The 26825-nt window shown below is 52.1% G+C and overlaps 1 protein-coding gene and 1 pseudogene across 1 annotated transcript in view; one reads left to right on the forward strand and one right to left on the reverse strand.

Annotated features, from left to right (window-relative positions):
- Positions 1–26825, reverse strand: part of GRK5 (G protein-coupled receptor kinase 5) — a 208261-nt gene that overhangs the window by 158921 nt on the left and 22515 nt on the right. The gene's annotated exons all lie outside the window — the stretch shown is intronic.
- On the forward strand, positions 2889–3571 carry LOC100357514 (large ribosomal subunit protein eL14-like; annotated as a pseudogene).

Raw genomic sequence — 26825 nt, forward strand, 5'->3', positions numbered from 1 at the left:
ATGCCCCTGCCCGGGGCTGGCAAACCTCTTCAAGGTGGTTCTCAGGAAGAGACTCGGATTACAAGTCCGGACACTCTTGTCAGTCCCGACCACCTCTACAGGGTTCAAGTGTGCAAAGCTCTGGGAGCAGAGCCTGCCCACAGGACCCCACATAACACAAGCCCCCGGCAGCTCCTGTACCAGGGCTGAACACACAGGTGCCAGCTGCCCCCGGGCACCAGTTACGAGGCCATGAGTGCTCTCAGGAAATCCCATCTGTGGGGAGGGGGCTCCATCACCCACCTGCACCCAGTCTTCCCTCCCTCCTTCCCGCAGGAAGCAGGCCATGGCTATTGTCCATTGTTCCCAGCCAGTCCCCCCGCCCCCAGTTGTCAGAGGTGAGGCCAGTGCTCCCACAAGCAGGGAGACACAGGAGAACTGGGGTCGTCAGACTTCCCAGGAAAGTCCCTCTTTGTTTAGAAAGCACAGAGAACAAACAGAACGCTGCCCGGAAGGGTCTGCAGTGAGTAACAAGGCCCCAGTTCCACCCCAAGGAGGAGGCACACGTGGTCCCCTGGAGGGCGCCCCCTTTGTTACTCACTCCCAAGTCATTCCAGAGTGGAGGCTGCTGGGGCCCAGGCCTTTGCAGAGGATGTGGATGCCCCTTCGGCTCAAGGCCTGGGGACATCTCTCCTGAGTCCTAGCATGACAATGGTGATGATGGAAGACGACCTGGCACCACGCCACTGCTTCCACCAAGGCACACGTTTACCGTGTGTCACAGACCTACAACACGGCTGCGACCTCCGTGTCACAGAGGAAAACAGAGGCTCAGGGAAATTCGGTAAGTTGCCTGAGGTCCCAACTGAGCCCTGGAAGAGTCAGGACCCAGCCCTGGCGGCCCGGCCTCCCAGCCACTAAATCACACCCACGTGTGTGCCACGAGAAGCCAAAGGGGAACCTGCACTCACGGTGTGGACATCCCAACGTCCACTGAAACCAGCACGTGGGGCAGCCCCAAGCTGGAGGAAGTGAAGCCGGGCTCCCCCTAGAGAAGCACTGCACCCAGAGGCCAGAACAGCACCGTGGCAGCTTTGTTCTAAGTAACCGGACGGTGGGTATGGAACACGCAGCCCGTTTCAGAGTTGACTTTGTGCAGCAGTTTTCCCATCTGCCGCTTCCAAAGCAGGTGAGAGAAACAACAAATACAGGGAATCGGCCCATCTGCGAGCACACGCAGGGCGTGGGTGAGGGGCGAGGCGGGTGCCCAGCACGGGGAGTCGGAGCCAGCGGTCTCTACCCTGACCTTTGCCACCTAAGTAGCGCACCCTGTGGGTCCCCAAAGCCCACGGGGCCCTGGTTGGGGCTCAGAGTTCGTGTGGGTACTCTGCCCTCCTCTTCCTCGTCCTGCAGAAATTCAGGCTCACAGGGCCCCGCTTCCTGGACCCAGCTGGGCCGAGGGTTAGTGCTGCAGCAGCCTCGCTGTCCCGTGTCGCGTTTGTGTGGCTGAGCCAGGCGAAGCCCCTGATGAAAACCCAGCCTTGAGCAATTCCTGGGGCTGTCTACTCCAACTCCTCTTCCTGCAGGTTTCTTGGGCCCTGGGGAGAGCAGCAGCCTGACCCATCTGCTGTGGAACCCAGGCCTGGCCCAGCCCAGCTCATCTTTGGCCTGTCCATTTGCCCTACTCCACAGTCCCTCAGTCAGGGCCCCAGCGTGGGCGTCCTCTGCGCAGCCCCCATCAGGAGCCCACAATCCCATGCCCAGCTTCCTGCCAATTTTCACCCCACCCCCAGACTGGGAAATCGGAGGAACAGCCATCTACACCAGTCCCAGATAATCAAACCCCTCTTCCCCACATCTCCCCCAGGCCCTATAACTGGCCAAGTCGACACCTGATGAGAAATGGGCACAAAAGCCCTGTGGTTCCCCAACAGCCAGGCAGGAAGAAGTCGGGACAGGGCAGGAGGGGGAGGTTTGGCGGTGTGTGGTGCAGAGGGTTGAGCTGTTGCCTGCTATGCTGGTATCTCATATGAGCACCAATTCAAGTCCCAGCTGCCCTACTTCCTCTATAGCTCCCTGCTAATGCGTCTGAGAAAGCAGCTGAAGATGGCCTGAATATTTGGGCCCCTGCCACCCAGGTGGGAGACAAAGATAGTGTTCTTGGCTCCTGGCTTCAGCCTGGCCCAGCCCTGACTGTTGCAGCCATTTAGGGAGTAAACCAGTAGATGGAAGATCTCTGTGTCGCCCTCCCTCTCTCTAACTCTGCCTTACAAATAAATAAATAAATCTTTAAAAAGAAGAAGTCATGGCCGGTGCCACGGCTCACTAGGCTAATCCTCCGCCTGCGGCGCCAGTACCCCGGGTTCTAGTCCCGGTTGGGGCGCTGGATCCTGTCCCAGTTGCTCCTCTTCCAGTCCAGCTCTCTGCTATAGCCCGGGAAGGCAGTGGAGGATGGCCCAAGTGCTTGGGCCCTCCACCCGCATGGGAGACCAGGAGGAAGCACCTGGCTCCTGGCTTCGGATCAGCACAGCACGCCAGCAGTGGTGGCCATTTGTGGGGGTGAACCAACGGAAGGAAGACCTTTCTCTCTCTCTCTCTCTCTCTCTCTCTCTCACTGTCTAACTCTGCCTGTCAAAAAAGATAAATAAAAAGAAGTCGTCAGGAAGATGTCTCCATGTCCACAAAGGACCCACCTTCTCCGCCTCCTACCCTGGCTGCAGGATTAGCCATGTGCTGACCCTCTGGCCTTACTACTCAACTTCCTCACCCTTAAAAACATCCAAGTTATGAAAGGGAAGGAAAAGCTCACTGGAGGGTGGCTGAGCGTTTGGGAAGGGCTCTCCTTAGAGAAAACAATCAGCATTGTTTCTAAAAGTAGGTTAAGACGTTTCTCGCTGAACGCCGCCGACATGGTGTTCAGGCACTTCGTGGAGGCTGGCCGAGTGGCCTATATCTCCTTTGGGCCTCATGCCGGGAAGCTGGTCACGATCGTGGATGTCACTGACCAGGGCTTTGGTTGATGGACCCTGCACCCGGGTGAGGAGACAGGCCATGCCTTTCAAGTGCACGCAGCTGACTGACTTCATTCTCAAGTTTCCGCACAGTGCCCGCCAGAATATGTCCGAAAAGCCTGGGAGAAGGCAGACATCAATACAAAATGGGCAGCCACAAGATGGGCCAAGAAAATTGAAGCCAGAGAAAGGAAAGCTAAGATGACAGATTTTGACCATTAGAAAGTCATGAAAACAAAGAAAATGAGCAACAGAATAATCAAGAATGAAGTCAGGGAGCTTCAGAGGCAGCTCTGCTGAAAGCTTCCCCCAAAAAAGCACCTGTTGCTAAGGGTGCTGTAGCTGCCGCTGCTGCCGCCGCTGCCGCCAAGGTTCCAGCGAAGAAGGCGACCACTGCGGGCAGGAAGGCTGCAGCCCAGAAGGCTCTGGCCCAGAAAGCCGTGGGCCAGAAGGCAGCACAGCCTCCTAAAGCTCAGAAGGGCCAGAAGCCTCCAGCCCAGAAGGCACCTGCACCAAAGGCATCTGGCAAGAAAGCATGAGAGGCTGTTAAGAAAGTAATAAAGATTCTTTATGACAAAAAAAAAAAAAAAAAAAAAAGTAAGTTAAGAAACCAGATTCTCAGGCCCGTGCCTTGCAAGGCAAACTTCCATGCACCGATGGGCACAATCGCCCACCTCGGGCCATCCTCCTGGGAGAAGCCAGGATGCCTCAGCCTCCAGGTGGTCCTGGGCTCAGCGGGAGATGACCTCTGAGAACCCCACGGTTGGTAGGGACTAGAGACAGAATCAAAGCCGCCTGCCCTGGGCACCCTCATGCTGAACGCAGCTGGGAGTTCACATGGCCAGTGGTTCTAGCCCCGGTCCTGCAGGGCCCAGTGTCTTCCTGGGGCACCCAGAATGTCTGGAAACATCCATGCCTTCCAGAGGAGGGGCCCCCGCTTCCAGCACAGCAAAACCAGGTACTCTGTGGGCTGAGAACACCAAATGCACTGGTCAGCTTGGGCTGCCCTAACCGAGCACTGTGGCCAGGGCCACTGAGACAGCCTGCTGAGACAGGGATCTGTTGCCCACAGCTCTGGAAGGGGCAGTCCAAGACGAAGGTGCAGGCCAATGCAGTTCCGCAGTGAGGGCTGGCGTCCAGCCTTGCTGTGTCCCCACGTGGTGGAGAGAAAGCCCTGGTCTCCCTTCCTCTTCTATCAGGATACGGATTTATCTCATCCTAGGTCCTCACCGGCATGCCCTCATCTCAGCCTACCTACACTCAGAGGTCCCAGCTCCCACTGGAGACTCAGGCTTTACCCTCTGACTGCAATGGGGGAGGGGCGGCAAGCATTGGGCCCCAACTCCAACTCCAGGCCCAAGTCCTGGCACCGCCACTCACTTGCTGGGAGACGGCAAAGCTCTTGTTACAGTGAGCCAGGGTCTCCTCACCTACAAGGCTGGCAGCACCTGGCTCCCAGAAGAGCAACAAGAGGGAGGAAACGAAGGAACAGAAAGCAGAGAGCACAGGAGGTGGCACATGAGCTGGGCCCCGAAGACGGTGGGCTGCAAGGGAACACACTGAGCCCAGAAACCCGGGCGTGGTCCCCAGCTGCTGTCTCTGAGGAGGCTTCCAGGAGTCTCCTCGACCAGGCAGGGGGGAGGCACGTGAGGATGGAGGGCATCTCTGAGCTGGCCTTCCCCACCGGACCCTGAGCTCCCGGGGACAGGCCTGTGCCTTCTGGACCCGACTACCCTGAACGAATTATTCTTTCACAGACAACGGCAGACACATTGCACCCGGGCTACTCAAGGGAGCCCTGGCCAAGAGGGAAAAGGAGAGGCCCCCGTGGCAGGGGCCTGTCGTTTTACCCCACCCAGGGCTGCCATCTCCACTAAGGACTGCCCTGCCCCCACTTGCTGTGCTGGATGCCAACCAGCACCCTGCCCCCACCTAGGACTCAGGCCGGACAAACTGAGAATGCCCACCCCTGTCCACAGCCCACAAAACCCCAGCAAGGCGGAGCTGGTCAGGGAGAGGTCTTCCTTTTAGGGACGGGCAACCTCAAGCACACAGCAGGTGACCATCTTTCCTGTGGTGGGGAACAGTGAGCAGTGGCAGCCACCACTCCGAGATAAGCAGCACCAGAGCTGTGGGAAGAGGGAGGCAAGACTCAAAGAGGGACAACTTCAGGCAAAGCACACGAGCCCCACCCGGACTGAACCTCCCAGACCTGTGGGCCCACCAGTTCCTGGGAGGTGTTAGTTTTGCTGAAGCTACTTGGAGTTGCACTTCTGCGACTTGTAATAGAAAGAGATAGGCCTAATCACAGCCGTCTGGCTGAAACTCAGCAGAACCAGGGCTGAAAAAGGAAAATGAGGCAAGTTGCAGACACCAGAGGGGAGCACGCTGTGAGCCACTCATTCTGGGGGACACACGCGAGCCTCCCCAGTGAGGCTCCCGCCTGGGGGCGTTCCTTCTCTCAGGACGTGTGCTATGGAAAAGGAAGCAAACCCTGGGTAACCTGCTGGGCCTTGGTGCTGCGGTGGGAGAAGAGAGGGAAAACAAGAGAGAGCACAGCTGGAAAGGGAGCTAGCTTCCTCCCTGGCCAAGGATACTCAGACTTATAAGGTAAAAAAGGTGAACATCACTGATCCCCGTTTCCCAAACTATTCCAGCAGTGCCAAGAGATTTCTGCAAAGGAAAAAAAAAAAGTGGGATTGGGATTCAGTGCTCAAAGAACTTGGGGAAACCTGATTAATGCTGCAAAATAGACATTTTAAAAATTCCTCTGCAAGACTTATCAGAGCCTTTGATACCAGAATGTATCTGATGATTATCCAAGGAGATACAGGCAGAAATATTCCCCAGCACATTTGACCACAGAACCCTTTGACCACCTCCTGCACCAGTGTTCCGTGGAACATTTGTTAAATGTAGATCCAAGCAAAGCTGCACACCCACAGAGGAAGACAGCTGCGCTCAGAGAAGTGCGGCTACTTGCTAAAGATCACAAAGCAAGCACGTCCACAGCTCTAGAGCAGAAAACCCCGGCTCCTCGGCTCCCCGTCCACTGCTCCTCAAGGCCCCAGCCCATCACATCGACCCTCAGTGTCAGTTTAATCACTCCAGTCTTGGTTGTTTCCTAAAGCCAAGGCTAACTCGCATTTTTTTTTTTTTTTAAGACATTCATATGTCATCTTCAGGCTGCACAGAACCTAATTTGGATCTGACTTCAGGATCTCACACAGGGACACCACTGTGCTTCTAAATTCCAAGACACGACCTCAGCCATACTTCCTGGCGGGCCCGACCGGCTGCCAAGTGTCTGCGTGCATGGTGGGAAAAATCAGCAACTCGCACTCCTCCGTTTGACAACACAAAGTATGGTACACAGGACAGAACAAAAGTGAGTTCTGAGAATGGAAATGTAAATGTGTCAAAGGAACTTGATAAAAAGTATCGTGGCATCATCTCACTGGATCAATTTTAACTTCACAGCCTAAGATCCAATTTTTAAAATAGATAGTAAAAAAGTTTAAAAATCCAAGTGTTCATTGGCTTTTTAAAAATTATCTCAAGAGAAAGTTACATCACAATGTTAGCATAACACTGTACACTGGATAGAAGAGGCTGAAATCCCTCCTGAGCCTGTGTTCAGAACTCTGCTGAATACTGCAGTGGCCACTAACCATGTGTAGCTACACGCATTTAGACTTTCATTCATTAAAACTGAACTGCAGGGGCTAGCACTGTGACATAGTAGAGACAGCCTCCATCTGCAGTGCCAGCATCCCGTATGGGCGCCGGTTTGAGTCCCGGCTGCTCCACTTCCCATCCAGCTCTCTGCTATGGCCTGGGAAAGCAGTGGAGGATGGCCCAGATCCTTGGGCCCCTGCACCTGCGTGGGAGACCTGGAGGAAGCTCCTGGCTCCTGGCTTCAGATCAGATCAGCTGTGGCCATTGCAGCCATTTGGGGAGTGAACCAGTAGATGGAGGATCTCTCTCATTCTCCGCCTCTGCCTCTCTGCAAGTCTGCCTTTCAAATAAATAAATAAAAATCTTTAAAAACACTGAACTGCATTGAAGACTCAGGGGCAGGTGTCGGCACAACAGATGAGACCCTGTGTCCAAGTTGGAGTACCTGGGTTGGAGTCCCAGCTCTGACTCCCAGTCCCAGCTTCCTGCTAATGCAGACCCTGGGAGGCAGTGGTGATGGCTTATGATTGGCTTCCTGTCACCGAGTGGGAGACCCAGGCTACCAGCATCGGCCTGGCCTAGCCCAGGGCACTGTGGGCCTTTAGAGGAATGAACCAGAGGATAGCAGATTTCTCTGTGTCTCTCTTAAATCATGAATTAAAAAACAATTTCAAATTCCATTCCTTGGTAGCACCAGCCACCCTTCAAGCACAGCCTCACATGACTGCCATCACGGACATGACAGATACAGAACAGGCCATCCTCACAGAAGGTTCTAGCATTGCTCTCCACTCTCTGACCCACTCTGTAGCCATGGCTGACTGGCCTAGGGCAGGCCACAGAAGGGCAGTTGACGGAAGGCTGGGGTATCTGGACGATGACCCAAGTTGAAGACCCCATCCAGCAGAAAATCTGTGTCTACCTCACCCACCAAGTGCAACTCTTTTGGGGGAGTCTGAAGCCGACAGGCAGTCAGCTGGCAGAGGGAACACAAGAAGAGACAGGCAGTCAGCAGGAACGGTGGGACAGGGAAGGAAACCGCCACGCCGAAAGAAGGTGCAGGGGCTCAGCAGGAAGTAACCGCCTAGTTCTGCCTCACCTTGGCCAGCTTCCAAACACCCTCCTGTGACTCTGGCTGCCAGCGCCAGCTCTCCCTGCAACGGAGCAGGCTGGCAGCGCAAGGAAAGACTGAGAGCTGGCAGCAGCCCTCCCTTAAGGACGAGTGGGAGATGGGGTTTGGACACCCCCGTCCCCAGCCCCACAGGTGCAGGAGGACCCAGGGTGAGTGTTGCACTTAGCCCTCAATGGGACGGAGGACCACTGCCCAGAGGGTACCTCACTGACCACACACCCTTTGCTAACACGCTTCCTTTTCCTCTCGCTTCTCCACTCCCCTCTTGATGTTTCCAGGGACCCACAAAGGCTATTTACACTCAAATCACTGCCTCAGAGTCCACTTCCAGGGAACGCAAACCAGAACAGGAGAAGTAGGCTGCGTGAGGCTTTGTTCCTTGCAACTAAAGAGCCAGGCACCTTGGCTCTGATCGGTTTGAGAGATGGGGATGTAAAGAAAGAAACAAATGCTCACACATCACCGGTGGGAATGCAAAATGAGAAAGCGCTTTGGAAAACAGCTTGGAAGTTTCTGGTAAAGTTAAACATACACCTACCATATGACCCAGCAATCCCACTGCTAGTTATTTACCCAAGCGAAATGAAAACGTATGTTCACACAAAAAGCTGTGCGTGAGTGTTTATAGTGGCTTTATTCATAATCACCCAGAACTGGAAGCCACCCAAATGTCTTTCAACGGGGGAACAGATAAACAAAGCATGGGCTCCTACTCAGAAATCCAAAGGAACTGATACAGAGAGACATGAACAAATCTCAAATGCCTCACGCTAAGTGAAACACTCGAAAGGCCACATTCTGTCGGATTCCATTTGTGCAACATTCTTGTCAAGACAAACACAGAGATGGGAAACAGATCAGTGGGTGCCCAAGACTGGGGGCTCCAGGGCGGTGAAAGCGCTCTTAATGGTGTTAAGGACAAGAGTGCATGTTTGTTAAAATACTCACAACTGTGCACGTTAGGAAGGTAAATGTTGGGGCCAGCATGTGGCACAGTGGATTAAGCTGCCACCTATGATGCCAGCATCCCATAAGAGTGCTGGTTCAAGTCCCCACTGCTCCACTTCTGATGCAGCTCCCTGATAATGTGCCTAGGAAGGCAGCAGAAAATGGCTCAAGTCCTTGGGCCCCTGCCGTCCACATGGGAGATCCGGATGGAGTTCCAGGCTCCTGGCTTCAGCCTGGCCCAGCCCTGACTATTGCAGACATTTGGGGAGTGAACAAGGGGATGGAAGATCTCTTCTCTGTGTAACTCTGCCTTTCAAATAAATAAATTTCAAAAGAGGGCGGGAAGGAAGAAGGAAGAAGGAAGAAGGAAGAAGGAAGAAGGAAGAAGGAAGGAAGGAAGGAAGGAAGGAAGGAAGGAAGGAAGGAAGGAAGGAAGGAAGCTGTTACTGTATACAGCTTACATCTTAATTGAAAAAATGGGAGGAAATGGAAGACAATGAAGGCCGTACTCTAAGCAAGGTTCCACAGCATGCTCCTGGATGAGCTGGGGCCAGCTCCTCAGCCACGGCTGGAGCGTGGCTCTAAAGAAAGACACTAAGTCGCAGTCGCCCATGCACAGCACCCCGTACTGAGGCCGGGATATCCCACCTGTGACAGCGGGGCATGGGGAGAGGATGTGGGCACTTTGCCGTCTGAAGTCACAACTGCAGAGGCTCCTAAAGCCACCAGGCAAATGAGTAAGACACAGCCAGCCTACCATGTGTGAGGAGGTTTCTATTGGAGGTGTTAGACACCTCAAGGAGACGTCAGGGGCTGTGGCCAGAGTTTAAATGAACAGGGCACCCAGAGATGAAGGGATAAACAAATGTGGGTCTGAACCAAAGCCCACCAGGAAGAAGGCACTGCTGACACCTGCCACTGGGTGGATGAACTGTGGAAACAGCATGCTAAGTGACAGACACCAGACACAAAAGGCCACATTTTGTATGACTGCATTTATGTGAAATGTTCAGAACAGGTCACTCCATGAAGACAGGACACGGGCAGTCACCAGCAGGTGCAGTGGGGCAGAGCAGAGTGACCGCCTCGAGGGTTCTCTCTGGGGTGGTGAAAGCGTTTCGGACCTTGACGGTGGGGATGAGCTCTTACAGCCACACCCGTGTGAGGGACTGATCCTGCTGCCTGTGCAGAGACACTCAGAAGCTCCTCCCCTCACAAGGTGCCACTGGCTCTTGTCCTGCTGGCCACAAAGGCTTCCTGCTCCTTGTGTCTTGAGCAGAAAGAACCTGGGTCCCTCTGTCCCTGAGAAAAAGAGCTCACCTCTGACCAGGTCCACTATTATTCCAGAAACCTGTACCGCAACCTCTCCTAGGTCCTCTTGGCTCCAAGCAGCTCCCTCTCCTCTGCCAGGGGAGCCAGAACAGCCCCCAGCCTTCTAGTCGATCCTCTTCCCAGTCTCCTCCCAGCTGCTGGCCTTGCCTGCACATACGTACACACCTGCCCATCCACTCTACTATTCATTTTTTTTAAGTCAAACATCACACATCCTGATGTCCCTGCGTTCTCCATTTCTCTTTACCTTTGAAGCCCACCTCCTCCTGGAGGAGGAATGATCCAGAGTCACTCACACTCGATTGGCTTGCACCAGCCCCAGGTCCCCAAGCTGGAAGCCCTCCTCCATCTCCCACACCAACTCCTTCTCCTGCCTCCCTGGCCTGGCCTCCAGGTAGCCCACCAGGTGAGCACCCATCTGCCACTGCAACAGCTGCTCTCCCTGTGAACTCCCTGAGCACAGGCTGCCTGCTTACCACTCTGTATCTCCAGCCCTGGGAACAGGATGTGACTCTCAGAATTGCTGAATGAACAAATGAATAAATCAGAATGCCAAAAAAAATAAATTCTTTCCTGTCTAAACACCATCCCAATACACGGAAATGTGAAGTGAGGCAGAGGAGGCAGAACCCTCTTCTGGGCATCAAGAGGCAGGAACTGAGTTCCAGCGGCATGACTTCAAGGGGATCATGGTCCTCTCTGACCCTGTTTGTTTCTTTAAAATTGGTTGCTTGGCTGCAATCCTCTTTAAAGTTCTCCTCAACACAAGTGCTGCATGATTCTGACAGCATTCTTCAAAGGTGCATAGCATTAAGGGGTCAGTGCTGTGGCACAGTGGGGTAAGCTGCTGCCTGCAGCTCCAGCATCCCATATGGGCACTGGTTTGAGTTCCAGCTGCTCTACTTCTGATCCAGCTCCCTGCTAATGAGCCTGGGAAAGCAGTAGAAGATGGCCCAAGTGCTCAGGGCCCTGCACTCACAGAGGAGATCTGGAAGAAGCTCCTGGCTCCTGGCTTTGGCCTGGCCCAGCCCCAGCCATTGAGGCCATTTGGGGAGTAAAATCAGCAAATGGTAGCTCTCTCTCCCTCTCTCCTCCCCTCCCTCCCTCCCCTCTTCCTCACTCCCTCCCTCCTTCTCTCTCTCTCTCTCTAATTCTGACTTCCAAATAAGTAAATAAATAAATCTAAAAAAAAAAAGAAGAAGAAATTAAAGGTGTGTCGCCAGCCCAGCAGGTAGCTCAGCCTCTTCCACTGTGGTTGGTTTGGTTTAAAGGGCAGGAATCAGAGGATGCACACTGGCCCCTAACTAAGGCCTAACATTTTCAGCAGGTGTCACAGCATTCTGGACTTCATCCTCTTCCCAGGGGTCGCTGAGAACGTAAGAGTATCTGAAAACAAGAGTGCCCGTGAAAAAGTGGACACACATGCACATGCACGCACACACAACCCTGGGGAACAGAACCCACACACTCCCCCAGTCAGAGCTCCAGAAACTGTGTCTGGGAGATGCTGCATTTTTCCAGAATTGTGTCATCCTTCCCAACAAAGGTCACGCTCGGGGCTCACAGACCTCCGAGAGCTGGGTGGGGCTGTCCGGGCCACAGTGGAGACAGCTGGCCACTCACATCACTCTTACGGTAGCTAAGACCTCCAGATGAGCTGGGTGCATACAGGCTGGAGTGGGCTGCTGGTCCCACCGTGACTAGGCAGTGCCCTGTGAGCACTGCAGGAACAGGCCCAGGCAGGCTTGGCCTCGGCCTGCTGGGCAGAAAAACAGAGCAGCTGTGTGGAGGCGTCCCAGCTTCTGGTGTAAAAATAAAGGAAGTGGGGGTAGAGAACAAGCTTGCCCTGGGCAGGGTCCGGGGGCTGCTGAAGCCACCAAGGTGGGAGAAGAGGCATCAGTGACCCGAGGTGACTCCTCTTCTGATGCAACACTGAACTTGAGGTAGTTAGGGGGCACTCCAATTCTAATGCTTTTCCTCGGAATTGTGGGACTTCACTGAAGGCCACCGCAAAGTCAGGAGTCCGCCAGGCCTGGGCTCGGGTCACACTGGGTGGCTGGGAGGCTGAGGCTGTGTCCCCTACACCAGTGGTTATCACATCAGGGCAGCAATGAGCCTCAAGAGCCAGCAAACCAGGCCGACCTCCCCTACCTGGCACGGGGACAGGGCCCAGGCGTTCTATCTGGCCTCGACCCTCAATTCCGAGTGTCCTTCATCTTCCCTGAGAACTCCTGGCCTCTGGACATTTGGTTTACTGGCCCCAGGGGAGGAAGACGACGTTGATGATGATCTGGGGAAGCTCAAGTTCAAACCTTGCCCCATGGCTGCACTGCTCAGTTTGTTTGGGGCAGAAGGGTGCTATTTGTCAAGGTCTCCCCTTAGAGCCCATAGACAGGAGGTAAAAGCCATTGAATGACCCCAGCCCCTCACAAACACCCCCACCAGCAACTCAGGACTAAGGCACACCCATTTCCTGGGAAAGGGCTGCACTCCGGACACTGGATGCTGCCAGGAGCCTTTCCCAGGAAGGCACGTTTGGCCTAGAGGTCAGATTGCTCTCGGGAAGCCCACATCCCACACCAGAGTACCTAGGTTCAGGTCCTGACTCTACTCTCACTCCAGCTTCCTGCTCATGCAGACCCTAGGAAGCAGTAGGTGATGGCTTGAGTACTTGGGCCCCTGCCATCCATCTGGGAGGCCTGGACTGAGTGCCTGGCTCCCAGCTTCTGCCTAGCCCAGCCCAAGCTGCTGCAAGCACTTGGGGAGAGAACCAGCAGAGGGGAGATCGCTCTCTCTGTGTGTCTATTTGTCTCTCTTCCTGTCTCTCACCCTCTCAAATAAAATAATAAATAATTTTTTAAGTGTCATGGTTGACAAGGCCTGCTTTGGGCATGTATCTCTGAAAGGCTCTCTTTTATGTTTGTTCCCCTGACACCTTTCATCATTGCTCCGTGAGACAGCAAGAAAACAACACCGTGGGAGTATGACAATGACAGCTCCGGATAAACATGTGCCGCCTGTCAGATGGAAGCTTGGTTTGTCCTCTGTCGCAGTCACTCTTGGCAACGGCGCTGCAGAAAGGGAGGCCGAGCCTTCTGGAAGGTCTGAGTGTGTTCTTGAAAAGCGTGAGCACCGCACGCGGCCCTGGTGATGCCATGAACATCCCACTTGCGCTGATCTGAAATCTGGTTAAATGAGAAACGCTCTTGCTGGGTGTCCTGGAGACTGCCTGCTTTTTGTTTTAATGTGGTTTTAATCAAGGAATCGTGGCTCTCTGTTCCTTCAGGAAATTCTGTTAAATGTTTCACATTCCTCACAGAGAACTACTGTCTATGCAGATTACGATTCCAAGTCTTGAGTCCAGACAGTTTGGGGGATAAGCAGTGTTTCTGTTTTCCTTGATGTCGGCGTGCGAAGCGGGAAAAGGGGAGGGGAGGAAAGGACGCGAGTGCTCCTCCGACCCTGACACGTCGGCCCCGGACAAGACCAGGAACTTCCGGGGACTCCGGACATGTGGGTCACATGTGCAACACTGATGGGAGAGCAGCGGAGCGCCTAAAAATAGACATTTCACCCAAAGAAGTTTTATCCATGACACCGCATCACTCTCAGCGTGGCGGAGCAGTGCAGACTATGACATGGCACGTGAGGAATACAAGAGCGGACGCTGTTCCAAAGGCGACACGGAATGAGACGATAAACCCGGCCGTGACGGAGCCACTCCCTCCTCCCTCCCAGGGCCACTTCCAATTTTTCCTGCAGCTCTGACTCAGTGCTGAAGACGCTGGCTTTGAAATGTGCACGTAGGGAGCAAAGCCTGTCTGACCTCTCCTTACCCCAGCCTGGGCCTGGAGGGACAGCAGGGCAGGAAGCTTTCGCAAGGCCCCCACGACAGGGCTCCAACCAACATCTGCATTTGGCTTCTGCATCTTGAGCCGACCGACCGAGACCCTGAGCCCTTCGGTGTAGCACAGAAGGGGGTCTCGCTCCACAAGCCTGCAGCGTGGTCTGATTGCAGACAGATTCCCAGTAGACCCACTCCAGAGGGCTGGGCGCTGCACTTCTATGGATGGCAGGGAGTTGTCTAAGCCCCGAGCCCTCAACTAGACTCGTGGAGAAGGTGGGAAAGCAGAGACTGCGTGACTGTGAGGCGGTCAGGGGCCGGCACCCACACACCTGCCCCCACTGGGCCCACTTCCAGCATCTGTGATACCCTCCCAGTGGACACAGAGTTGGGACAGTGATCACAATGACACCGCAATAACAGCTCAACTTTACTGAGCGCTGACAAAGTTCAAAACGCTTTCTTTATGTGTGATCTAAATCTGTACATTTGATAAATGATACATCTGGTATGTTCTACTTAGGATATTTATTATTTAGGAAGTAACCTAAATAATCCCCACAAGTAGATATACTATGTGCGTTCTTTAGTTGAGGGAAGTATGAAGTCACAGAACCCGTCCTACAAAGCAGGTGTTATCTCCATTTCACAGACAAGAAAGTTGAGACAGGGAGAGGCTCGTAATTTGCCCTACGTCAAGGGTCAGCAAATGTTTTCCGTGATAGGCCAGATGGTAAGTATTTCGGTGGGCCTTATGGTCCCTGTCACACTACCCAACTCGGCTGTCGGAGGGGGAACCTGGCCCTAGACAAGAGGTCAACAAAAGTGTGGCTGGCTGTGCTGTAACAGAACTTTTCCTGTGGACATGGAATTTTTAATTTTGTGTGATTTTTTATATATAAGGAATTAATTATCTTCTGATTTTTTTCATCATGTAAAAATGAAACCTCATTCTTGGCTCTTGGGCCATATAAAAACACAAGCAAAGGTGGATCTGGCCCGGGGCTGTGGCTTACCAACTCATTCATTTAGTCCAAAGTCAATGCCAGGCAGTTCAGGCTCCACAAGGCACAGCCACAATCTCATTAGGGGGAAAAAAAAAGTCGGAAACAGTCCAATAAATCATGAGCGGAATCCACATCATGAGATGCTCTGCACCGTTAAAAAAGTCAAACACACACGGCTGACACGAAGGAGCCCGTCAGGCAGGTGGAAGAAGCCAGCTGTGCATCAGCACACGTCACGATTATTTACGTATTAAGAACAAAGCTGATCATGTGCACGCATAGACGCACACGTTCACACACAGAGTCAACACTGACAAAGAGGCTTGGAAACACCCAACGGCAGTGGCCAGGCACGGCCAAGGGGACTCAGGCCTTGCCTGTGTGTGGAGGCGGCTCTGTGCTTTGAACCTTTTACATGCCAAAGGCACCCTTGTCACATGTGCATAATAAAAGAAAAAAAAGAAGAAGAGGAGGGCCTGGTTACAAGCCACTACTTGCCAACAGACTGAGCAGTAGAAGAAGTTTCCATGAGCCCCAATTTAAACAAAAGCTGGTTACAATTAATTACAGGACAAAGACATTCTTTCCAGAGAGACACACAAACATATAAACAAACAAACAAAGGTGGCATAAACTAAAGCAAATAAACACAGCCACGTCTGATTTTAAACCTTGCTTCCCCACCTCACCTCTGCAGGCACCATTAGCCTTCAAAACGGATGTCAGTTGTAAACAAAGCCTTCAAGGTTTTTGTCTGGTGTGTGATAGCCAGGCATAGCTTTCTTGACTGCATAAACTTGCATTTATGAAGTTATTTTGGTTTGCTTCACTGGCATGAACGTAGCTGGAGGGGGAGTCATCGGCTGTGGAAATGAGATTTCTCTCCGTGCCAATTTTTAAATCCAGCCTCCAGGTCATCTTATTTTGTTGGACGCTTCTTGCAGTCACATTTTTTGTTTGTTTGTTTTACATGAAAGAGCACATTCCCTTACCCCAAGCCAGGTTTGCCATTTTCCATTGCTCTGATTAAATGAATCTTATTCAAATGGAATGTTCTCAGAGTTTCCGCCCTTCACTGGCCTAGAGTTGGATGGCCGAGCCTCTGGTCACACAGACCCCGAGCCCCAGGCCATCTCCACATAGACAAGAGGAAGGTCCAGAACCCCGCCTCCCCCCGCCAAGCCCAGTACCCGGTTCTGACCCCAGGAACCTAGAGCTGCTCTCAGAGCTGGGCTGGCTCCCAGGCGCTCTCTGCCAGTCCCCTCTGTGGCAATTAAAACGGTGCTGCCCGAAGCAGGGTCCAAAGGTGCTGAAAGGCAAATCTCCGAGTGACATCCCCATCAGAGCCGTGGGGGCCTTCTGTTGACCAAACCATGGACCCTTGCAATCACAAACAACACCTGGCAGGGAGGGTGCAGGAGGGAGCTTGGAACCGCACCCGAGCACGCTGCACTAATCCCAAATGTATGCTGTGACTGCACATGCTGCCCAAACTGGCAAGACAAAACTCTCCCATGGGGCCATGACCCCAGGTGCCACTGTTTGGACTTAGCAAATTTGGGGTGAGACATCACTTACTCCCTTGGACAAGGCAATCCTAATCCCTTGCTTTTGTGATAGGGTCAGTTTTATGCTCTCCCCCACCACATTAGGAACAAAGATAAACTGTTATAAAAATGCATTTTATAGGGGCCGGTGCTTGGCATAGTAGGTTAAGCATCACCTGCTGAGCCAGTATCCCATATGGGCACTGGTTCAAGTCCCAGATGCTCCACTTCCAATCCAGCTCTCTGCTATGGCCTGGGAAAGCAGTAGAAGATGGCCCAGGTCCTTGGGCTCCTGCACCTGTGTGGGAAGAAGCTCCTGGCTCCTGGCATTGGCCTGGCCCAGCTCTGGTGGTTTCTGCCATTTGGGGAATGAACTGGTGGATGGAAGACCTCTCTCTCTGTCTCTCCCTCTCTCTGTAACTCTGCCTCTCAAGTAAATAAATAAATCTTTTAAAAATGTATTTTATGTATATTTGCTGTGATCAAAAAGGATGAGATCTACCGTCCTAGCAGATTTCAAGTGTTTGAGTGCAGTGTTATTGTAGCTGTAAACACCACGCTGTACCGAAGACCTCTCGAGCTTTTTCACTTTAAGAACTGAAACTTTACACCACTGAACAGCGACTCATCTGGGCCTCCTCCAACCCCTGGCCAAAACCACCCTCCTCCCTGGGAGATCCTCACAGGAACGGAATCAGGCAGAATCTGTCTATCTGTGACCAGCCTATTTCACTTGGAAGAATGTCCTCAATGCTCCTCTATGTGTGGCTGTGATAGGATCTTCTCCTTTATAAGGCTGAGTAATACTCCCTTCTCTGTACGTACCACATTTTATTTATCCATTCACTTTAGACTATTGATTCCACTTTTTGGTTACTGTGAATAATGCTCCAATGAACACAAGAATGCAAATGTCTCTTTGAGATCGTGATTTCCTAATATTTTGTATAAATGTGCAGTAGTAGGATTGCTGAACCATGTGGTCATTCCGTTAGAATTTTTTGAGAAATCAGCAAGTGTTGGTTTCCACAACAGCTGCACCCTCTACATTCCCACCGACAGTGCACAAGGACTCCGATTTCTCCACATCTTGGCCAACACTTAGTTTTCACTTTTTTGAATAACAGCCACCCTACAGGTATAAAGTGCTGTCACACTGTGGTTTGAATTTGCATTTTCCTCATGGTGATACGGAGCCATTGGCCGTCTGTGTGTCTTCTTTGGAGAAATGTCTGTTCAAGCCCTTTGCCCATTTTCTTTCAAGAGGCAGAGAGAAAGACAGAAAGACAGAGCAACTATCTGCTAGTTTACTTCTCAAATGACCAAAAAGGCCAAGGCTAGGCTGGGCCGAAGCCAGGGGCTAGGAACTCAGTCCAGGTCTCCCAATAGGTGGCAGGAACCCAATTGCTGAAGCCATCGCTGCTGCCTCCCAGGGTGTACATTCGCGGGAAGCTGGAGTCAGGATCCAGAGCCAGGAACCAAACCAAGGCACTTAAATGTGGGGTGTGAGTGTCTAAAATGGCAACTTAACCATTAGGCTAAATGCCTACCCTCTTTGTCTATTTTTAACCAGGTGATTTGATTTTTGTTATTGAGTTGTGTGAGTTCCTTATATATTTTGGATATTAACTCATTAGACATGATTTGCAAATATACAATTTATTTTAGTGCAGTGTCTTATAGCCTATTGCAGTATAAAATTTTCAGTCATGTCTATAGCTAGGGATCAGCAATATAAGGTCTGTAGACCTTAAAATTTTTGTGAATAAAGTTTTATTGGCACACAGTTATGCCTTTTATTCAGGTATAGCCCACTACTGCGGCAGACTACAACAGCAGGGCTGAGAGCTGTGGCAGAGACCATATGGCCCACAAGCCTGAAGCATTGATTTTGTGCCCTTTACAGAGGAAGTGTGCAAACCCTGCAGTACATGATCAAGGCTTAAAAGCATATGTCTACTTTGGCCCTCATTATAATGTGACAGGAAGGGCACTTCTGGGTCAGATCATTCTCTTTTCAACACTGTGATTTTTATTGCTGGAAACAACCCTAAAATCCAAGCTCCTACCACCCAAGCAGATAAGCTACTGATGGGTCTCTGAGTCCCAACAGGTGGCACCTCGTCCTTGCATGGCTGGGGGGACAGTGGTGGTTTCTACCGTGTGGCATTTCTTCCTCCCCTGCTCCAACATCAGCCACTGCAAGTGACCCCCGCCTCCTCCCACTCCCCCCACTGCAGCCACCGTGCAGAGCTGCAACAGGGAGACACAGGGTCCTTTCCAGGACCTTCCTGCAGGTTTTCAGAAAAGATACTCGATTTGCTGTGGACTTATTTGACCCCCTGACCCAGCCAAGAACTAAACAGGGGAGAGACGGAGAGACAAACAGAGCTGAGAGCTGGGGACAGAAGGAACCCCAGGGACACTGTTTGAATCCCCAGATCCAGAAATCCAGGAATACATCAGATTCCCAGACATATGAGTCCATAAACTCTCATTTGGTTAAACTAATTAGGCTGGAGCTTCTGTCACTTGCTGCCAGAGCAATTCTGAGCACACGGCTTGGAGTCTTCCATGCTCTACTCTGTATTTAAGAGTTCCTACATTATTTTTCATGATTCTATGTTGCTTTAATAACCTCCATTTTTAGTGGGTCTGTAACCCATCAGATGGGACCAAGCCGGCCTGCCCCCTAGCCAGCTGACCCCAGGGAAGCCTTACCCGGCACCACACTCCTGATCTAGCTGGACCTCAAAGGCAGCAGACACAGCAGGGCACCATGAAGCCAGGGCAGCACTGGTATGCGGGAGCCCACCTGCAGCCAGCCAGGCACCCAAGGTAGCGCCAGCTAAGCACCAACACTCAGCAACCCACCTTCCCTGCTTGAGTAAGACACAGCTTGGGGGCCTTCAGCTGTGAAATTCCAATGCCACCTCCCCCTGCCCAGACATCACTCTGTGAGCTGAGATTCTGGGCTAGACTGGGCCCCCGCTTGGCAGTAAAAACCTTTCCACTCCATGCCCAATCTTGGCCCCCTTAGCCTTTACTGTTCTATAAAAAAGTGGAAGTTACTAAGGAAGGGCACAGGGATATGTCACTCCACTCTGGTCCAGGACTGTTCTGTGCTAGGGGCAATGAGGCTTGCCCTCTTCCTTTCTGTCTTAAAGCAGGACACAATGTCCCTCTGTAGAAATGTCATAGGAAAGGCCGGCGCCGCAGCTCACTAGGCTAATCCTCCGCCTTGCGGCGCCGGCACACCAGGTTCTAGTCCCGGTTGGGGCGCCGGATTCTGTCCCGGTTGCCCCTCTTCCAGGCCAGCTCTCTGCTGTGGCCAGGGAGTGCAGTGGAGGATGGCCCAAGTGCTTGGGCCCTGCACCCCATGGGAGACCAGGATAAGTACCTGGCTCCTGCCATCGGATCAGCGTGGTGCACCGGCCGCAGCGGCCATTGGAGGGTGAACCAATGGCAAAGGAAGACCTTTCTCTCTGTCTCTCTCTCTCTCTCACTGTCCACTCTGCCTGTCAAAAAAATAAATAAATAAAAATTAAAAAAAAAAAGAAATGTCATAGGAAGACAGCTACCCACCCTTACTTACCTCCCATTTCCCATAACTCACCTGTTCCCCAGGTCCAAAACCCCATTTTCCCTTTTTTAGCCTAAGATGGTATATAAGCCCCAAATTCTAAACGGCTCCCTGAGCCACATTTCTTCGTGAGCTCCCACACCAAAGCAAGTTATGAAATCTGTTTTTTTCCCCCTCTTGTTAATCTTGCTTTTGTCAATTTAATTTGTAGCCCCCGGCCACAGGATCTAAGGGGTAGAGGAAAGTTTCTTCCTCCCCTACACTTGTGTACTTACAGGCTAGGCCTTGGAGGAGCAAGACAGACACCATGTCTGCCTGGCCACCCCCACCGTCCCAACGCCTGGGCACAAGGGAGGGCTCAATACCTGCTCATTGGAAACATGAATTAATATCCCGTATGCACCAGCCGCTGCTGTGTTTCAGAATTACATGACACTGCCAGAACTCTTCTCTCCACAGCTATGCCAGCTCCATTCTGGCAAAAGATGATGTGTTCCCAGAGAAGTCTGTGGTTTGCAGTGTGGGACCGAGTTTGAAGAAAGCCTCACGTTAGGAAAAGCTGGTTGAACGTTTTGGCAAAGCCCCATTGAACCTGTCAGGCACCACAGGGCTGCGAAGGGATTATACTAGAGCCCATCTGTCGCAGGTCCCCTGCCACCAAGGTGTGCGAGGATCACTTCTGCCCTTCTGCCCTTCTGCCTGTAAGAAACGGCAGTCCTGTGAACACCCAGGGGCCAGGGGCCAGGGGCCGGGGGCCGGGGGCCAGCCGCTCACACCAGCATGGCTCATTGTGGCCTCTGACACATTATCCCTCTTCCAAGGTTCTCACAGAAGCCCTGAGACAGGTGGCGGTACCCATTTCACTTTAGAGACAGGACGTGCAGCCCAAAGGCAGGGAACCAGCTGCTGTCAGCCGCCCCACAGATTCTTTTCGAACCTAATCCCCACCTTTTGTGATCAGCGTGGTCCTGGACAGACCAAGTGGCCTCCAGCAAAGGACTGACACAGTCCTGTTCCCTCCACTCTCAGGCCCTTTGGCCTGGGCATCTGCACTCCCAGCCGTTCCAGACGAGCAGCATTGAGGCATGCACTTCTTAAGTTCTTTCTAGTTTCAAAACCGGGCTCCTGAAGTGGGTGTGTGGTACCCTGGGGTAAGCCACCACTTAGGGTCCAAATCCCAAATCTGAGTGTCTGCTTTGAGTCCTGGCTGCTCTGTGCTCACCTTAATCTCCCTGCTGATGTGTCTGGCAAGCAGTGGGCGATGCCACCCACGTGGGAGACCTAGATGGGGTTCCAGGCCCCTGACTTCAGCCTGGCCTCACCTTGGCTGGCAGTCATTTGGGGAATGAACCAGAGGATAGAAGACAACTCTCTCTCTCTCTCTCTCTCGCTCTCGCTCTCGCTCTCGCTCTATCTCTCTATCTCTCTATCTCTATCTCTGTCACTCTGCCTTTCAAACAAATGAATAAATCTTAAAAAAACAACAACAAAAACACAGCCTAGACTCCCCAGGGGGCTGTCGCACTGATGGTAGACAGCGCCGGCTCCAGCAGCCCCAGAGCCCCAGAGCGTAGAAAGGTCCTCTGACTGCAGAGCTCCTGGTTCTTGCACTGCATTCTTTTCTTAAAATCATTTTATGGATTTTTAATTTATTTGAGAGAGAGAGAGGACTCCTATTTGCTAGGAGTCCTAGCAAATACGACTCCCCAGATATCCACAATGATCCCAGGCTGGGCGAGAGCCAAAGCCAGTAACAAGGATTTCAGTCTAGGTTTTCTAGAGTCTGCATTAGCAGGAAGCTGGAATCAGGAGTCAGAGCTGAGAATCAAACCCAGGCTCTTAGATTTGGGACGTGGGTGCCTAATCCTAACATTAACGTATTTTTTTTTTCTTAAGTAGGCTTCTCTGTAACAAAACTTCCTCCTGCATCTTCCATTTGAATGACAAAAAAGAAGAAACACATATGCTTGTCAGTTGCCTCCGGCTCAACACACCCACCACTCCTTCCAAAATAGTTTTCAAATGAGGCTTTGCTGCTCTTTCAGGGCAGAATGACCAGGTACTTCATTATCCAAACAATACATTCAAGAATGAAAGCCATGCCTGGACACAGGGTCGCCCTTTCTTTGGGGTCATCCTGTGACTAACCTGCCAGACAGCAGAGAAGGGACAGTCACTCCCTGGCCTGAAAGAGTAGCAGTCCAGCCATCACCCTCAAGGAAGAGTGGTGTTCTCTGTGGTGCCCTCTGGTCCATAGCATTGAAGCCAAAGGATCTGCGGCCCTCTATTTTCCAGCAGTGACTCCAGAGGAGATTAACCCCTTCCAGTCTCAGGCCAGGGAGGGTGGGTGTCTGCTCTCAGAGGGTGATGAGGGGGCCACCCCACACTGTGCCAGCCGCACCTTTCACTCCAGCTGGAACCCCTGCTCTTGATTTTAAACCTCCAGAGGAAACCGCGCCACCTCCCCGTGAGCCAGTCCAAAGTTTAATTGAGATCTCTGGGGCAAGGCCTCCCTCCTTCCGGTCCATCCTCCACCCAGGAAACCAGTAACATCCGCCCCCTCTCGCCTGCCAGTGTGCAGCAGAGGGCAGTACTGTCACTGTTGGCCCCAGCACCCTAAGGGGTGCCCTCTCAGGGGGGCCCAGTCAATATTCAGAATGTGAAACACACACACACACACACACACACACACAATCTCCTGCCTCCCTCCCTGACCAGCACCCTCCCCTGTCCCAACCCCTTAACTCCCAGGCCGAGTGAAAGGGAGAGACAGGAAATGCAAGAGGCAAAGCTTAGAGCCTTCTCCATCTCCCAACTGGCACCCCTCCCCCCAGCCCCGCCTCTCTTGACAGACAACCCATTAAAGGCTCACCCACAATGGTCCTTCCTGTAAGAACATGTAAACAGCATCCTTGTAGCTTAAACTGGGGTATTTCCCATCTGGCTGGCTCCCATTTCCTTTGTCCTGGAATGTTCCCAGGGGAGGGGCAGGCTGATGGGAGGGTCTCTCTCCCCCATCCCACCCTACGCACCCTCCTGAGCACCCTCCCTCCTCTAAGAATGCTGCTTCTGTCACTCAGCTCTGTGTGTTGTTTCTGGTTTCTTCCAAGGAAAGCCTTCTGTCTAGTATGCCGATGACTCCAGATGAGCCTGGCACCCCTTCCATGCCAACACGGGCCTGTGGCTAAGAATCTACACAGGGCTCTCGCCTGCTCCCAGAACAAATGAGCAAAATCAGCGCCCACCAAGAGAAACTGCATTTTAAGTCAATCCTATGCCTATCAAACTGCCTTTTCTTATTTACTTTTTTCTGAAGGAGAATTTGTGAGGCCGGTGCCATGACTGTGGCCTAGTAGGTTAGTTTTAGGTTAAAGCCTCTGCCTCTGGTGCCAGCATCCCATACAGATGGTGGTTGAAGTCCCAGCTGCTCCACTTCCCACTCAGCTCCCTGCTAATGGCCTGGGAAAGCATTGGAAAATGGCCCAAGTGCTTGAGCCCCTGCACCTGTGTGGGAGGCCCAGCAGAAGCTCCTGGCTCCTGGCTTCAGATCAGCTCAGTTCCAGCTGTTGCAGCCATTTAAGGAGTGAACCATCAGATGGAAGGTCTCTCTCTCTCTCTTTCTCTCTCTCTCTTCCTCCCAAATAAATAAATAAATCTTTTTTTTGGGGGGGGGGGTAGAATTTGTTCTTTTCACATAACTTGCACAGTTGGAGAGGCAAATACACCATAGCAGAAGACATGAGCCCTAAAACCAGAGGCTGGCCAGGTAACACAAATGCATAAAGAGGACATGGTGTGAGTCAGAGGGGATAGTGTAGCCTGCAGTGAAATAAAGAGCCTGGAACTTTGCCCCAAAAGAGACAACCAACACTCAACTATAGACAGTGTTACTATACCAGAATTCTCACCAAAAGTGACCCAAACTTCCAATTTCCCCAGTTTTAAATCAGGAGGCTTGGTGAAATTTTCTGATTTCTAGAATATTATGTGCACCAAACAGTTTGCATCCTCTGGGCTAGGTGAGAAATAGCCCCAGCCACAACCTGGGCCCCAGCACCTTGGGGCATGGTCACCATCTGCACAGAACAGAAGTACCCAAAGCGACACCCTATCCTGTGGGAGGGGCAACAGCCAGGGGGCAAAGGGCACACCCCATGGCCACAGACAGATCCCACATTTCCACCCCTCAAAGCCCAAATCCTGGAGCTGGAGTTGTGGCGCAGAGGGTTAAGCATCCCATGTGAGCATCATTTCAAGTCCTGGCTACTCCACTTCTGATCCAGCTCCCTGCTGATGCAACTGGGAAAGCAGCAGAAGATGGCAAGTGGGCTCCTGCCACCCACATAAGAGATCTGGATGGAGCTCTAGGCTCCTGACTTCAGCCTGGTCCACCCCTGGCCATTGCAGCCATTTGGGGATTGAACCAGCAGATCGACGATCTCTCTCTCTCTCTCTCTCTTAACTCTGCCTTTCAAACATACATAAATCTTAAAAAAAAAAAAAAAAAAAAAAAAGGCCAAAGCCCCTGGAGACAACAGTCTTCTGGGACACTTTCTGGGAGCAATCTTGTTTTTAGGAAAGAATTAACCAGGGCTGGTAAAGCTGCCACCTGCAATTTCAGCATTCCATATGGGCACTGGTTTGAGTCCCAGCTGCTCCACTTTCAATCCAGCTCGTTGTTAATGTGCCTGGGAAAGCAATGGAGTATAGCCCCAGTGCTTGGGTCCCTGTACCCATGTGGGAGACCCAGAAGAGGCTCCTGGCTTCAGCCTGGCCCAGCCCTTGGCTGTTTCAGCAATTTGGGGAGTGAATCAGTAAATGGAAGATCTCTCTCCTCCTCACTCCTTATCTCTCTCTGTAACCTTGCCTTTCAAATAAATTAATAAATCTTTAAAAAAAAAATAATAGGGGTTGGGACTGTGGTGTAGCAGGTAAAGCCGCTGCCTGCAGTGCCAGCATCCCATGTGGGCGCCAATTCGAGACCTGGATGCTCCAGTTCCAATCCAGCTCTCTGCTATGGCCTGGGAAAGCAGGAGAAGATGGCCCAAGTCCTTGGGCCCCTGCACCCATGTTGGAGACCTGGAGGAAGCTCCTGGCTCCTGGCTTCAGATCAGCATAGCTCCAGTCATTACGGCCATTTGGGGAGTGAACCAGTGAATGGAAGACCTCTCTCTGTCTCTCTCTGCCTCTCCTTCTCTCTCTGTGTAACTCTGACTTTCAAATAAATCTTTTTAAAAATATAAAATAAAGAATCAACCAGGAAACAGGACTGACTTTACCACAACCCCTGTTATTCAAATGCACTTGGCAGAAATCCTTCTACAGCCTGCTCTGATGAAAGAGATCCAAGAGATACCAAGAGTGGTCACTTGTTACAACAGAAACACACAGACACATGGAGCAGAAAGCCCGAAACCGGCTCACAGGCTGCTGTGGCAGAGCAAAATTCACTAACTCAAATAAACAGACCCACAAAACAAGGGCCTGTATCTTCCTTCGCAGGCGCATGGCAGGGGAGAGGGTCCCAGACACAGCAGAGAAGAAAGAGCCACTTAAGAGTCATATTCCTTTGCATGGTTTAGACAACGGAGAAGACAGATAATGCTGGTTAAGTGAAGGGCCCCTCTCAACCTCAGTTTCCTAGCCTGTAAAATGGGGCTAATGACAGCACCATCCCAATAGGATCCTGTCAGGACAGAGAGAGGCAGCATTCTGCGCTGTGGAGTGGTGGCGGAGGTGTTGAGTTGCCTGTGTAGGGTTATGGGAAACAGCAGACTAGCAGAGTCTTCAAGAAAAAAGTCATGGGGATGCACAAAGCACCGAGAGCAGTGCATGGCACACCTTAAGTAAGCAACACAAAGCTCTTAAGAAGGTGGGAGGTCTGAGGGGGTAGAAGCAGGGTCACCCCTGGGCAGGGACCCCAGTGTACAACACCACAACCACTGCGGACAGCCAGACGCAGCGTCACAATCTGGCTGAGGCTTCCGCCAGCTCCAAACCAGGTCCGATCCCTCTGGGGTCGTCTGCCTGTGTCCCCTGGCCCCATCTCTTCCAGTGCATCTGCAGAGAGATTTTCGGCCTTTCTGACAGGATGGTAAGAGCTGAGATTAAGGTTAAGGTTGAGTTGCAGGGGTAAACGGACCCTCTGGCCTCCCAGACTAGATCACCCTGTCTAGCTAATTAGAAGTCTGTCCTAGACCCTGGGCCCCCAAACTAGCTGGAACCTTGCTAGAAGCTTCCACGAGTCTTGGGCCATGTGCCAGCTCCTCAGGAACCTCCCGGAGAGAAGGAAGCCTGGTGGGAGGCAGAATCCAGGGGCTCACTCACTCACATAGTATTTGTTGACTGCCTGTTGTATACAGACAAGAGCAATAAACAGACATAGGCTTCGTCCTCACACAGCCTAGAGGATACAAGCCCTCCCAAACCACCTTCCTTCTAACCGTGAATCCTAAATATAACTCATCTTTCAAAAAGAAAAAAAAGTGTTAGAAATTACTCAAGCAGATGTCCCTGTGCCTTCATATCAAAATGATTCATGCTTTTTGTAATTGAACCGATTCATGAGCTCTGAGGAGTTGAAGCTGCCTGAGTCTGTCTTGTAGTGGGCCCTCAATTAAAAGAAAACATCATCACGCTCTCCCAGCACACGGCATTCGTAACACATCTTGACAGCCCACGGACGGTAGGGCAGCTGGCTGCTTCTTCACCAAGAAACCAGTTTACACAGACTTAATAGTGTGGTTTGGGTTCTAAATCTTGAT

Source organism: Oryctolagus cuniculus, chromosome 15, assembly GCF_964237555.1.
Source record: "Oryctolagus cuniculus chromosome 15, mOryCun1.1, whole genome shotgun sequence".
NCBI classification, from domain to species: Eukaryota; Metazoa; Chordata; class Mammalia; order Lagomorpha; family Leporidae; genus Oryctolagus; species Oryctolagus cuniculus.